Source organism: Camelus bactrianus, chromosome 10, assembly GCF_048773025.1.
Source record: "Camelus bactrianus isolate YW-2024 breed Bactrian camel chromosome 10, ASM4877302v1, whole genome shotgun sequence".
NCBI classification, from domain to species: Eukaryota; Metazoa; Chordata; class Mammalia; order Artiodactyla; family Camelidae; genus Camelus; species Camelus bactrianus.
The window spans coordinates 52,828,049-52,840,686 of NC_133548.1; the positions used below are offsets into that span (position 1 = coordinate 52,828,049).

At 49.7% G+C, this 12,638-nt stretch overlaps 1 protein-coding gene across 10 annotated transcripts in view; it reads right to left on the minus strand.

Annotated features, from left to right (window-relative positions):
* Positions 1-12,638, minus strand: part of TENM4 (teneurin transmembrane protein 4) — a 743,689-nt gene that overhangs the window by 709,879 nt on the left and 21,172 nt on the right. For 6 of the 10 annotated variants that reach the window (XR_012509759.1, XM_074372744.1, XM_074372748.1 and 3 more), the window contains exon 1: positions 5,164-5,544. The exons of 2 other annotated variants lie outside the window; for them this stretch is intronic. The gene's annotated coding sequence lies outside the window, so the exon portion shown is untranslated. Of the gene's footprint in view, positions 1-5,163; positions 5,547-12,638 lie in introns of those variants that run through there. 2 more of the 10 variants (XM_074372753.1, XM_074372752.1) reach the window with 2 other exon arrangements.

The window sequence follows — 12,638 nt, forward strand, 5'->3', positions numbered from 1 at the left end:
TAAAGACAATAAAAGTTAGGGGAAAAACTGTGACAAAGTAATAAATATATAACCCACAGAGGACTAAGCACCTACATTTACAGTTTCATCAGAAGCCTTCCTTATGGAAAACTATAAATTCAGGGATCTATGTATGCTTGGTTCCCTGGGAACTGGGGCATGTGTTACTTTCAGCGTGGCCCCCATAGCAGTCTGCCAACGCAAAGCAAAGACGGAGTGGTTCAGCTTTCAGTTACAATAAAGCCAGGCTGATAGACCATGTAAGAAGGCAGGTAAAAATCGGCCCCTTAGATCTGAAATTGATGTTGATTTACCCTGCTAGGCTCTTGGAATGCAATCGGCAAGGTGGTGATTTAAATCCCACTGTTCTCTTGTTTCACTTTTTACATTTATGGATGTGGGAGAATGCACTGGGACAGGAACAGCAGAAGGGTTGGGGTGCAGGCAGAGGAGCTGTGTATTAGAACCAGACAGGCAGCTAAGTATCAGGTGAGGGTCTGTGCCACATGCTTATTAGGTCTCATTTTCCTTCATGTCATGTGAAGAGTGTTTGTGGGCTTCTCACACTGAGCCCCTTGCTTGTGTTACCCGGAGATACCTTAAATTCCTAATCACCTTCTTTCCCAAATTTGTAACTTCTGATCTGGAAATATCAGGTTATGTAACACACCAATCTGCACGAGAATATAATTGTCGGAAAAAAAAAGGACTCAATGAGGGAGAAATTCTAACAAAACTGGAAATGACTTTTCTAAGAAAAGAGAAGATATTTTTGTTTCAAGCATTTGAGCCGGTTTTAAATAGCCTGTGGATGCGATACTGCTGGTTCTTCTGTGGCTGTTGAGTTCCCTTCCCTACCCCCATCCTCAAATGCACCATGTTGGAAAGGGATAAAGGAGGTGGGAGGGAATGCTCATCTGTGACTGGCCTGCAGTGTGTCAGAGGTTTTATGGGCCTTAATCCTTTCAGTGTTGTAAACTGGACAATATCTTCCCATTTTATGGACAAGAGAACTGAAGTTTCAAAGGTAACTTGCCAAAGGCCACTTAGCCATGACTCTCATCCAGGAAGTTAAGGTGTTAAAGTCACATCCCATCAATTTACTGCCACAAAACCACAGAGGGTGGGGGAGACTCTACCATATAGAGACAGGTCTATGGGAGGAGAGCCTTTGGAGATCCCAAACACCCTCTCCTAAAATACAGTCTTCTATTGCAATACCTGTTCCTAGGGAGCTCACTACCTCATATTTCAGATCATTTCATTCGCTGTAGAACTGTCTTCTGACGATTCTTCTTTAGGCTGCACTCCTTCTGCCCCCTGGGCCCCACATTGAGCAAGGCTGACCTTTCTTCCCCCACAATCCATTAGGATGGCTCACTGGCCCACTGCCCCCATTCCACTCTTCCTGCCCCTGTGCCCAAAAGACAGGCCTTGATAACAGGATACTGACAGATGAATCCGAGAGATTTCTCTCTAAAACTGAACCTCTCCATCCCTGACAACTTCCCCACCCTAGAAGGTGGCAAACTGACACACCAACCTGCATGCACCCTGCCCTCACTCAAAGACAGTGCTGAGAATAAAACCTTTCCTTAACTAGTCCCCTAAAAGTATAAGAATATCTATGTCCTAAGTCTTGAGCAATCTGGCGATGTCCAAATCTCCTAACATTCGCAAGGATCTGCTACACGGAAAGCACAGCCTAGAGGAGACACACTTTCACCCCAGGAAATCAGCTCTGACTGGTCCAACTCCACCAGGTGAAAGGCTTTCCTTTCCTCAGCCTCATCAGAGAAAAGATTCTTTCTCAACGTTTTGTTACAACGCCTACAAAGAGAGGAATCTCATTTTTGCAGTATGCCTGGCCACGCCGCACACCACCCACCTCACAAGCGCGTGCGCGCACGGACACACGGACACACACACACACACACACACACACACACACACACACACTTGCTTCCACCGCCACCACCGCCACCACCTGTGAAAACATCTCTCATAACTTTGGCGAAGAGAGCTCCAGGCAAAGCTGAGCGGCAGGGCGCCGGAGCGCGCCAGGGGTGGAGAGGATGGGGGGCCGTGTCGGAGAGGGGAGGGACGCGAGGCCGGGACTCCGCGCCGCGCTGGGGGCCGGAACTTGGCCTGGAACGAGGCGGTCTCCGCTCTGGTTTCCCGCCCCGGCCCCGCCCACCCGGTGGCCCCGCTCGCGCGGACTGCGGCTCTCCCCGCCGAGAAGCCCCCAGCCCGGGACAACGTGCAGACGCCGGCGGGGAGCGCGAAGGGGTCTCGACCCCCGCAACCCACCCAGGACTTCCGAAGGTGGCCAGAGGTCGGCAGGGAGAAGGGTCGCGCGGGGCCAGCGCCTAGGAGGAGGGCAGGAATGCGCCGCCCCTGAGCGCCGGGAAACAGGTTGCTGCCGAGCTCTGTCCCCTCCCCGCGGCCGCCCCGCCGCGACCCGATTCCTGCCCTGCCCCGGGACCAAACCCAGCCTCTCGGAGCCCTCCTTCTCCGACCCCCGCGGCCCGGCCAGAGCCCCGCAGGCAGCGGGTTAAAGGCGCCTTCAGCAAGGTCAAGGCGAGGCCGGCCGGTACCTGGGGATTTTTCCCATCTGAGCACAAGATTTGCAATCGCATTGTTAAGGATCATGGCAGCGGCAAGAAATCCGAACGGCCCCCACAGGTCTTCGAGAGGGAGGGTTTATTTTACAGCGCGGAACACACTCAGACAACCCCGGGATTTTGGGGTGGGGTGTGGATGCTGGATTTCAGGACGATGGAATGTGGTAAAAACAAAACATTCCCCACCAGTGTCGCCGCCACCCCCTGACCGCGGGCGGGGGGGGGGGGAGCTCAGGGCCACTGTGCCCTAGACTACTGCGTTCCGCAAGGCATTCCAGGTCTGGGGTGGCTTATCCCTCTACAGGCAAAAAACAAGATTTAAAAACATTCTACTACTGTGGTTTCTCTACTAGAGACCATCAATGTGCTGCTGCTGGCGGCGGCGGCGAAGAGAAGCAGCGAGATGAGAATAAACGCCAAAAGAAGCAAACTGCCGTCCGCGTAGCAGAGCAACTAGGGGGACGGAAGCCATACTTGGCCCCTATCCCCATCCCATCCCCATTAGAGCCGGCCTAGCCCAGAAACCAGGAATAGGTACATGATGGTAGCCGACCCCGCCTGGCAGAGGCCAGCACTCTCTCTCCTAACCCCGCGCCAGAGTGGGCCTGAATGTCTGGGATGCTCGGCATCTCCAAGGGGGACCAGGCTTCGCGGGCAGGTTTCTAAACACGTGAAGGGCACTGCTTAGGGAAGATGAGGAGGAGGCGCTCTGAGAGGCAGAGAAGAGGGGCTTTGGGGTTCTTCAGGGCACAAAGTCAGTTTCCTATAACAGCACTCCCTGGAAGGCCTCCCGGTACCCCTGAGGGGAGGCTTGGGCCTTAAGGACTCAGTGGACCCTAAGTTCTGACCCGCTTTTCTCTCTAATCACTCGCAGATCCTCTTCCCAGTCCCTGCCTCCATCACCGGTTCTTTGGGAACAGCAGCATCAGCACCCAACGCCCATCGCAGGAGTGGGCGCCGTGATGCGAGGCGTCTCCGTTCTCCGGTGCCGGGGTGTAAGCGCTCTGACACTTACGTTCCTCAAGCAGGCAAACTTTCAGGCTTGTCTTTCGCGAACCGGGTTCCGGCATCACGGTTCCGGGTAATCACTGAGGCAGTTTATATAATTGCTTGCGACGCCGTTCGGCAGATCTCCCGGCGTGCGCGGCCGCACAGCTCAGCACATGAGCTCCCTCTAAGCCTGGCGCTCGAATCCCCAGCGTGACCCGCCGCCGACTTCCACAAAGCATCAGGGAGGTCTCGTGGGCGAGTCAGACACTAACAGTGCAAGCAGGACCAGGCAAGACACAAGGTGCCTCCCCGCGCCGCTTTCGCTGCATTGGTTGCTTAACGGATAGCTGCATCTCTAAAAACCTTCTCGCCAGGCCTGGGGGCAGTAGGGGGTAAGGGACCGGGCAGGACATCGGCGCGGTTCAGAAGAGGGCTCCGTACCCGACTGAGTAAGAATATCCTCGTCCACATGGACGAGGGCTCACAAATCGCTTTAACGTCTCGCTCTGAATGGGGAGCCAGTTTCCAAAGTTAGAAACCACGCAGTTGAATTTCCAGTACTTTCCAACCTCGCCTAGGCGGGGGCAGGGCAGAGAAGGGCGGCCAGCGGCGAGCAAAGCCCACCCTACCGCCCCGCCAACTGGGACTCACTAGTTGAACCTCCCCTTGCCCCAGTGGTTGACTGTGTATTTTCTGGTTGCGTGTACACGCGCGCACACACACACACACCGCGAGACCACTTTCCCGTCTGCTCCTCCAAAATAAAGACTGCATTTTTAAATTGCGAGAAAAATGACTAAGGAGCTCGGTGATCACATATCATCCCAGGGCACATTTCCCAAAGCCGGTGCGAGTAGTCACATGCACATACACACACACCCAGGAGCGCTCCGAGTGTCTACCCGGCGGCTGCAGCCTCGACTCGCTCGGAGGGGAACGTCAACACCGCGGCAGGGCGGCGGATCAAGAGAGAGGAGCGACGCGCCGGCTGCAGAGGGCGCGGGGTTGGGGTCGCGTCTCGCGGTTCTCCGCTCCAACCGCAGCGCGCGCGGGGCTGCCGCAGCCGGCGCTCGCCCCGCAGGGAAGGCTGCAGCCCCGGAGTCCCGCGCCGCCTCGCGGGCTCCTCCAGTTCCCGCCGGGGCCCTGGGGCGGACGGGTCTGCAGAGGGGCTGCGGGCGCTGGGGCCGAGGCGAAGCGGATCTGGGCGAGGCAGACGAATCCGGGGCGCGTCGCCTACCTCCAACCGCCGTCCCGGGCCCGCGCCCACCTCTCTGCTCCCTCCTCAGCCCTGGCTCTCAGGCTGCAGTCCGTGGCGGGCTCCGGGGACTGCTCGGCTGAGGCTCGGGACTCTATAGACTGTCTCTCCTAGCCGGCCACCAGCTCCCCAGCCGTCCTCCCTTCCTCCCCGGGTGCGGACCGGAGCCCTGAGCTTCCGCGCAAACTGCCCCGACCCTGCCCCAGCTAGAGAGTAAGGAGAGGCGAGAGAGTCGGCGAGGCGCCGCCGCGGTCCCCAAAGCGCTTTTCCGTAGAGCGGATCGCGCCGCCTTACCGTGGCTGCAGGCTGCCACCGCCGGGGAAGCGGGGAGGAGGGCGGCAGGGAGGCAAGGCGCAGCGCCGGTGGCTCCTCTCGTTCTCGGCGGCGCGGCTCGGCTCCGCGAGCCCAAGCAGGGCGCCCAGGAAGGAGCAGGTCCCGGCTCTGCGCTCAGCTCCAGTGAGACCAACAATAGCTCACTCAGGGAGAGGAGCCCCAGAGAGCTTCCAGCCGCGCGCGCTCGCCCGGCTCCCGCTCCCGGCCGCTCCCGGCCGGCGTCCCTGCCAGCACTGCTGCCCCACATGAAACAGCTGCAATCCCGAGGCTTCTGGGGGGTTGGGGCGGGTGTGTGTGTGTGCGCGCGCGCGCGCGCCTGTGTGTGTGTGTGTGTGTGTGTGTGTGTTTAATAGCTTCCCTCCTCGTCTTCCCCTCCCTGCCTGCTCGCCTGCCTGCCTCCGTCCCCCACCCTCGCTCTCTTACACACAGAGAGGGCGAGCGAGAGAGACACACACACACGCACACACACACGCACACGCAGGTTACATGAATGGGAGGCGGGAGCCAATCCTGCGAGGCTGGGCGAGCCGCGGAGCACAGGCGCTGGGAGCAGGGCCGCACCACGGCGCGGGGGGGCGCCACGCAGGTGATGCGCTTTCTCCCGGGGACACTCACCAGCCTCTCGGTCAGCCCAGTCTCTCCGTTGCCTCCGACGTCTTCCCCTCTCCCCTTCCCTCCTTTCTCTCTGCTTTTTTCTCCATCTTCTCTCTTTCCTATTTCCTTTTCGTTCCCGAATTCTCCGAGTTCTCTCAGTTCAGTATCTTTCTCTCTTTTCTTACACTGCCATCGCTTTCTTTCTCGCTCCCTGTCTCAAACTTTCTCCTTCCTCATCCCAACTTTCTCGACTTCCTCTTCTCTTGCCTTTTGTTCTCTTTCCTCCCGCTTTGACTTTCTCTCCCGCCTCTCTGCAGTGTCGTCTGGGCTCCTCTCCCTCCCCTCACTGCCTGTCCCTGGGTCTCCCTGGGGCGCGAGGCCCCGCTCCTAGCCTACTCCCTAAGGTTACTTTACACCCCCAGCACTTTCCCAGGGATGATCTCTCTTAAGGTTGCTGCTGCAGCAGAGCCAGAGGTAATTAAGACCTGAGAACTTGAGTTCCTTCCTCAGGCACGCAAGATGCCCAAAGAAAGGCCCTCCTTCCTCGGACAATTTCCCCCAAACCATGGTAACAGCTACTGAGTCGTGAAAACAATCATTTAAAAAATAACCGCAGTGAACGTGTGGTCCAGGAGATTTCTGTCCTTCGCGTGTCTGGATCGTGGTCGCCAACACATTTCCAAGAGAAGGGCATTTTTATATGATAGGAGAGGCAGCTTGGTGCAGTGGCAACTTGCAGGGGGCTTGGGGAGAAACTGGAGAAATTCCCACCCCTGCCTTGCTGCATGCTAGCTGTGTGATTTAGTGCAAGTCATTACCACTCATCTAGCCTCAGTTTTCACATCTGTAAAACAGATAATTATACCTATCTCACCAATTATGGTGAGGATTAAAAGACAGAACAACAGAGAGAAAGCACTGGGCATACAGGAGGTGCTCAGTTAGTGTTAGTTCCCTCCCATCCTGTTTTAAAACTCCCTTCATGATCTGCTGCATTATATCTCCATGTTCTCATGTGCTTAATGAAGGAAGAAGGGTGACAATGCTAATGTCATACAAATGTGAAACAAGGTCTAGGATATTTTAATATCTCTATTGTGTGGTCAGGAGACTGTCTAGCCAGTTACCCTTACATATACTGATTACAGAGGCATCACAGAGATTACAGTATAAACTTGGGGACCTCGAATGCCCCTTCCACATCTCCTGAGGCATCCCAGAAAGGCAGGGGTGAGGGTAGGGGTGGGTGGGAGATTTCCACACACTCTGTCCAATCTATTTTTAAAATCTTCATGATCACTGAACACTGACCAGTGACAAAGCCCCTGAGACTGACTAAAATGTTAAGTCTCTGCCTTTGGATAACGTTTATTAATATTATGTCTTCACCACAGACATCAAATGCTGGGAATAAGCTGTGATTGGCAGTCAGATTTAGTCCTTTGATAAATATCGTTGACCACCTACTCCATGGTTGGCACTGTGATCAGGGCATCCAGTAGTGAGGCAAACAGGCCCTGCCTTTGTAAGTGTACAGTGCAGGAGACATGTGTCATGAATGTGTAATAGGAAAATGAGTCACATGGACCTTGAGAAATGCCACTTGTTTGATGGACAAAATCTTTCAAAATATGAGGTCCATGGCAGGAGTGGGGAATAATGAAGGATTCCTTGAGAGTGAAAATTTGGGAATCTATTCTTCATTCTATGCATCTCATTTTACCAACGAGAAAACAGAGGCCCAAATGATAAAGGTAGTGGCTGAGAGTATGATGAGAAAAAGAGATATTCTGTATAGTCTCAAAGTATCTTTGATTAATTTCAAAGGGGAAAATATTAACTTTATAGTTACAGTTATCTTTTGAAATTTACAACTTTACAGTTGAAAATCCTGGCCAGCTCCACCGTAATCAGGTAAGTAATAAGTCAGCACCATGGGACTATGGTGAATAGACTTCCTATGCCTCCTGCTGTGATGCTGAGAGGGCCGCCACATCACTTCTGTGGTATTCCTGACCAAAATAAGCAACCTGAATAGGGTCATGAAGAGACATCAAACCCAAATCAGGACTGCTCAGTGAGGTAACTGTCACGTGTTCTTCAAATATACTAAAGTCTTAAAAGACAGACTCAAGCACAGTTCCAGATTAAAGGAACAGTTTAGTTGTCATGACAAAAAATGCAACATGTGGTCCTAGAATGTGGACATTAGCGGGACAGTTGGTAAAATTAAAATAAGGTCTGAAGGTTAGATAATAGTTTGTTATCAATGTCAATTTCCTGATTTTGATCATTACTGTGATTATGTAGACTATCCTTGTTTTTAGGAAATACACAACTCAAATTTTTAGTGGCTAAATAAGGTAACAAAGCCCAATTCCCACCTTCAAGGAGTGGTAGTTTTCTGCCTAAGAAATGGGCAGAGTGCGAGCACAGAAGGATGCACAGCCAAATCCTTGAGGGTAAGGGACGACTTCCTGAATGAGGTGGCATTCAAGCTGAGTTTTGAAGGCAAGAAAGCTTGCTAGACCATGAAGGGAAGGTGAGGGTGCTTTTTAAGTAAAGGTAACAGCACAAGGACATGGACAAAAGCATGAGGCACTCATTATGGCCCTGGAATTGGCATGTGAAGGGAGTGTCTGGGGTAGAGTCTAGAGCAATAATAGGTAGGGTTGGATCTTGAAGAGGTCTGAAGGAACCTGAGGATCTTAAATATATTGACAGCTCAGGTACAGGGTGGGTGGGAAGAAGGGAGTTATTAAAAGCTTCTAGATAAGGGAGACAAGTGATCTTAAGTGTACTTGAAAAAGGCAATCTGGCAGCATTGTGGAGAAATGGGTTGAAGGGAGTGGTTTGGGAAGACCAGAGATGCTCATTTAGGTCATTTAGGTAAACTAAGGCAATTGCGAGGATGGAGAAGGGAGGAGACATTTGAGAGAGATGGAGGATGTAAAATGAATAGATTTTGGTAACTGGTTGGATGGGGTAGGCAAGGAGAAATCCAAAGTGACTCCTAATTCTCAAGCTTGGATACCTGGGTGAAGGGTGGCTCTAGTCACTTTGATGTCCAATGAATTCAGGAGGAAGTGGGGGTTTTAGAGGGGAAAGAAAGGTCAGTTGTTACCATGCTGTCATCTAACTCCATAGCTGGCTTAAGATTCTCCTGCACACCCACTCTGTGCTATAGGAAACACTACTGTAAAATTCAACCTAAAAGCCAGCCCCATGTATTATCCAGAAAAAAAAAACCCAGTAGACTAGATATGATAGCAGCACATTATTTGTAATAACGTGAAGACAATTGAAACAGCCTAAATGGTCAGCTAGGCTAAGTAAATCTGGGGACAACTTTGTTGGAATATTATGCAGTCACTCTAAAGTTTTTCCTCTTTTGCAGAGTTTTTTGTGCCAAGGGAAAATGCCAATGTTAGCATGTAACAGTTTTGAAGTCTGCTTCTTAAAAATTTTAACTACATAAAAATCAGAGTGGAGAAAAATCTGAAAAAAAAAATCATGCCAAATATTAACAATGGTTGCCTCTGGGTGACAGGATTATGAGTAATATATTTTCTTCATTTTTTGAAACTTTCTAACTTGCCCACAATGAACATTCATTATTTTCATAATAACAATAAAAAGCTGTCATTAACAAAACCGAACATGGCTGTGACCACCCCCCCCTTCCACTTTATGCCTTTTCAATCCACCCTTCCCACTCCCCCTGTAGACCAGCTGCCTTTTAAGCTTTATCTCTGAAGTGAAACAAGAGAGCATTTAACAAATCAGGGGAAATGATCAGCTGGGCTGGAGAGGGGGAGAAGGCGGTCGTAGGCAGGCAGACACGTTATTAGAGCTGTTGAAACTGTACATATTAAAGATGTTTGCATTGCCCTTATTGATTCTGTGATATGTTACAAGGAAAAGAAAACCTATAATGGGGCCAGGAAAATGTGCGTCTTTAAAGGGCAAGTTTTAATTAGGAAAGGTATTTATTTGCAAAAACACTTCTCCTCGTAGTCTAGCAGTGACTGTAAAATTGTTTCAGAAAGCAGCTATTTCAGGCAAAGAGTCAGGTAAGGGCAAGGGGCAATGTTCCGTGCTTGTTGTCTGATACTACATCAAATGCGCAAGCTGGTTGCATAGGATTTGGATAGCCACAGATAAGCATCATCATATGTTCACAATTAGAGAGAGAAAAGTGCCAGCTAGAAGATGCTCTTGTGCTTTGGAAAGGTTGCCGTCAATGGCACCCCAGTTAGGTTCCCTCAGCATCTGTGATTTTTCATCTCCCGGAGATATTTTCTATGTGCCGAAGTTCCCAACCTAATAATAATAACACCTTCCGCAGCGTAGCCCTTTCTCCTTTTGGAAGTCTTCCCACGTCTGTTGATTCACTCAAGCCTTGTACCCACCCTGGCTGGGATCCTGTTACCTGCAGTTTGCAAGGGAGGAACAGGGACCCAAGGAGGCAGAGCAGTGACTAGAACTAAAGAAAGAATAAGGCCACTCCTGGAAAGGTTCTGTGTGGCTCCAGAGCTTCCAAGATATGTTACATCATCAAACCCTCAAGGTAACCTGGGAGGGAGGGTGAGTAAACTGAGGCTTGTGTGGTTCTGGCTCAACAGAATCAGAATTGGACCCCAGTTCTCAGGATTCTCAGGCCACTGCTTTTCCCAGCACAACCCCAATTTTAAAAGCCAAGAAGTGAGGCTAGGTGTTATTCTTGGGCAATTTCCCCAGTTTAACCTGTGAGCTATCTTTGTCTGCTGGGAAGTGGGGTAAGAGATGACTCTTGAATGCGTCTGCTAGAAAAGTAGGGGAAAGCCTCAGCTTGGATTCCTAGAAACTTTCTCTTTTAGAGAAATGGTTGGCTCTTGCCTCTCTCTCCCCGCCCCCATCACAATGTTCAGCAGAGTATTTGGCACTTAGAGGTTCTTAGTAAGTATTCCTTCACTGAGTGAAGAAACAAATGCTAATAACAAAAGAGCTAGCACATAATGAGTAAAGGGACAGAGCAGAGGGTATTACCTTATTTGCATTTGAGAACAACATTTGTGGTAGATACAATTGTTACCCCTATTTCACAGGTGAGAAAACTGGGATGTAGAGAAGGCAATTTGTCCAAGGTCACGTGACTAACAAATGACAAAGCCAGATTCCCACTTGGATTGTTCTGAGTCCAGGCTCTTAACTACCATACGGTATTGGATGGATGGATGGATGGAATTAATGATACTAGGAGTGAAGTGAGCTCTCCATGAACTGCAGTACATTTTATGGTATGGTTAATCTTGTCTAGAAAAGGCCATCCCATTACTCTCCATGACTGCAACCCATTTTTTTTCCTTCCCATGTTTCACAAGCTGCAACTATTTGTATATGCATTTGTTTTACTTATTTTTTTTTTTTTAATATCTATCCAACTTGCAATGTAAGTTCTGTGAGTGTCTTGGTCACCACTGTAATCCCCAGCACCTAGCACAGTGCTTGGCACAAAAGTAGGTATTCAATAAATGTTTGTGAAATGTGGGCTCCTGTCCCTCCTCAAGTGGTGGAGGGCCTGTGAGTATGTATACACATACTCCTGTGAAAGGTGGGTCTTTTCTGTGAATTTACCCCATCCCAAGCCAATGCTGTACTTTCTGCCTTGAGGGCATGTGGTCCAGGTGGTGGGGCTGAGATGCAGATGAGCATGTAAAGGTTCTGATTATGCTCCACCACTGACATTTGCTCCCAGATAGCAGGGAAATCACTGATCAGAAAAAAGCAGCATCTGTTGTGGTCAAAGGTGACAAGCTGGCAAAATTCCACAGTGGAAGCATCCTCTCTGATTAGGTCAGCCCCCACTTTCACAGCAGAGAGGTGCTGTATCAGCTGACATCCCTTGCATAACATTTTCTTTCTGAGAGCCTGTAGCAATGGTCTCTTCAAAAGGAGCTTCCCTCCTGCATGCTTAATGCCATGTGATACTTTCCAAAGAAGATGCCTGAGCTCCTACTGGGAGAAGCACTGTGGCTCTACTATCTACTATATCCAGCACCCTGGGTGAGTCTGGGACTCTGAATTTCCTCATCTTTCAAGAGCAGATAATAGCTCCTCCTTTCTGGTTGTAGTGAGGATAACTGGGATGCTATCTGGTTTGTATTTTTTAGTACCTAGTCATCTGAAGAATATCAATGAATACCAGCTACATTTTTAAATATTAAGATTACTGCAGCCATAAAAAAGAAGAACATAATGTCATTTGAGGCAACATGGATAGACCTAGAGATCATCATTCCAAGTGAAGTAAGCCAGTAGGAGAAAGAAAAAAAAAATATTATATCACACATATGTGGAATCTAAAAAGAAAAAAGAAAAAAAGGACACTATGAACTCATTTACAAAACAGAAACAGACTCGCAGACATAGTAAACAATCTTATGGTTACTAGGCAAAGGGGGTGGGATGGGATAAATTTGGGAGTTTGAGATTTACAAATGTTAGTCACTATATATAAAAATAGATTTTAAAAAAGTTTCTTCTCTATAGCACAGTGAACTATGTTCAATATCTTGTCTTCATCTTTAATGAAAAAGAATATGAAAATGAATATAAGTATGTATACGCATGTCTGGGACATTGTGCTATATATTAGAAATTGACACATTGTAACTGACTGTACTTCACTTAAAAAAAAAAGATTACTGGCAGGCTGTGTTGTGGGTGGGAGGAAAGCTCACGGGGTTATTGAGGGAAAAGGTAACGCATAGGGAACTAGAGAAGCCTCTTTTACAGATGCTCTGGTGACAAGTTCTGGATTATAAAAAGAATAAGGTAATGATGGTAACTATTAAATATGC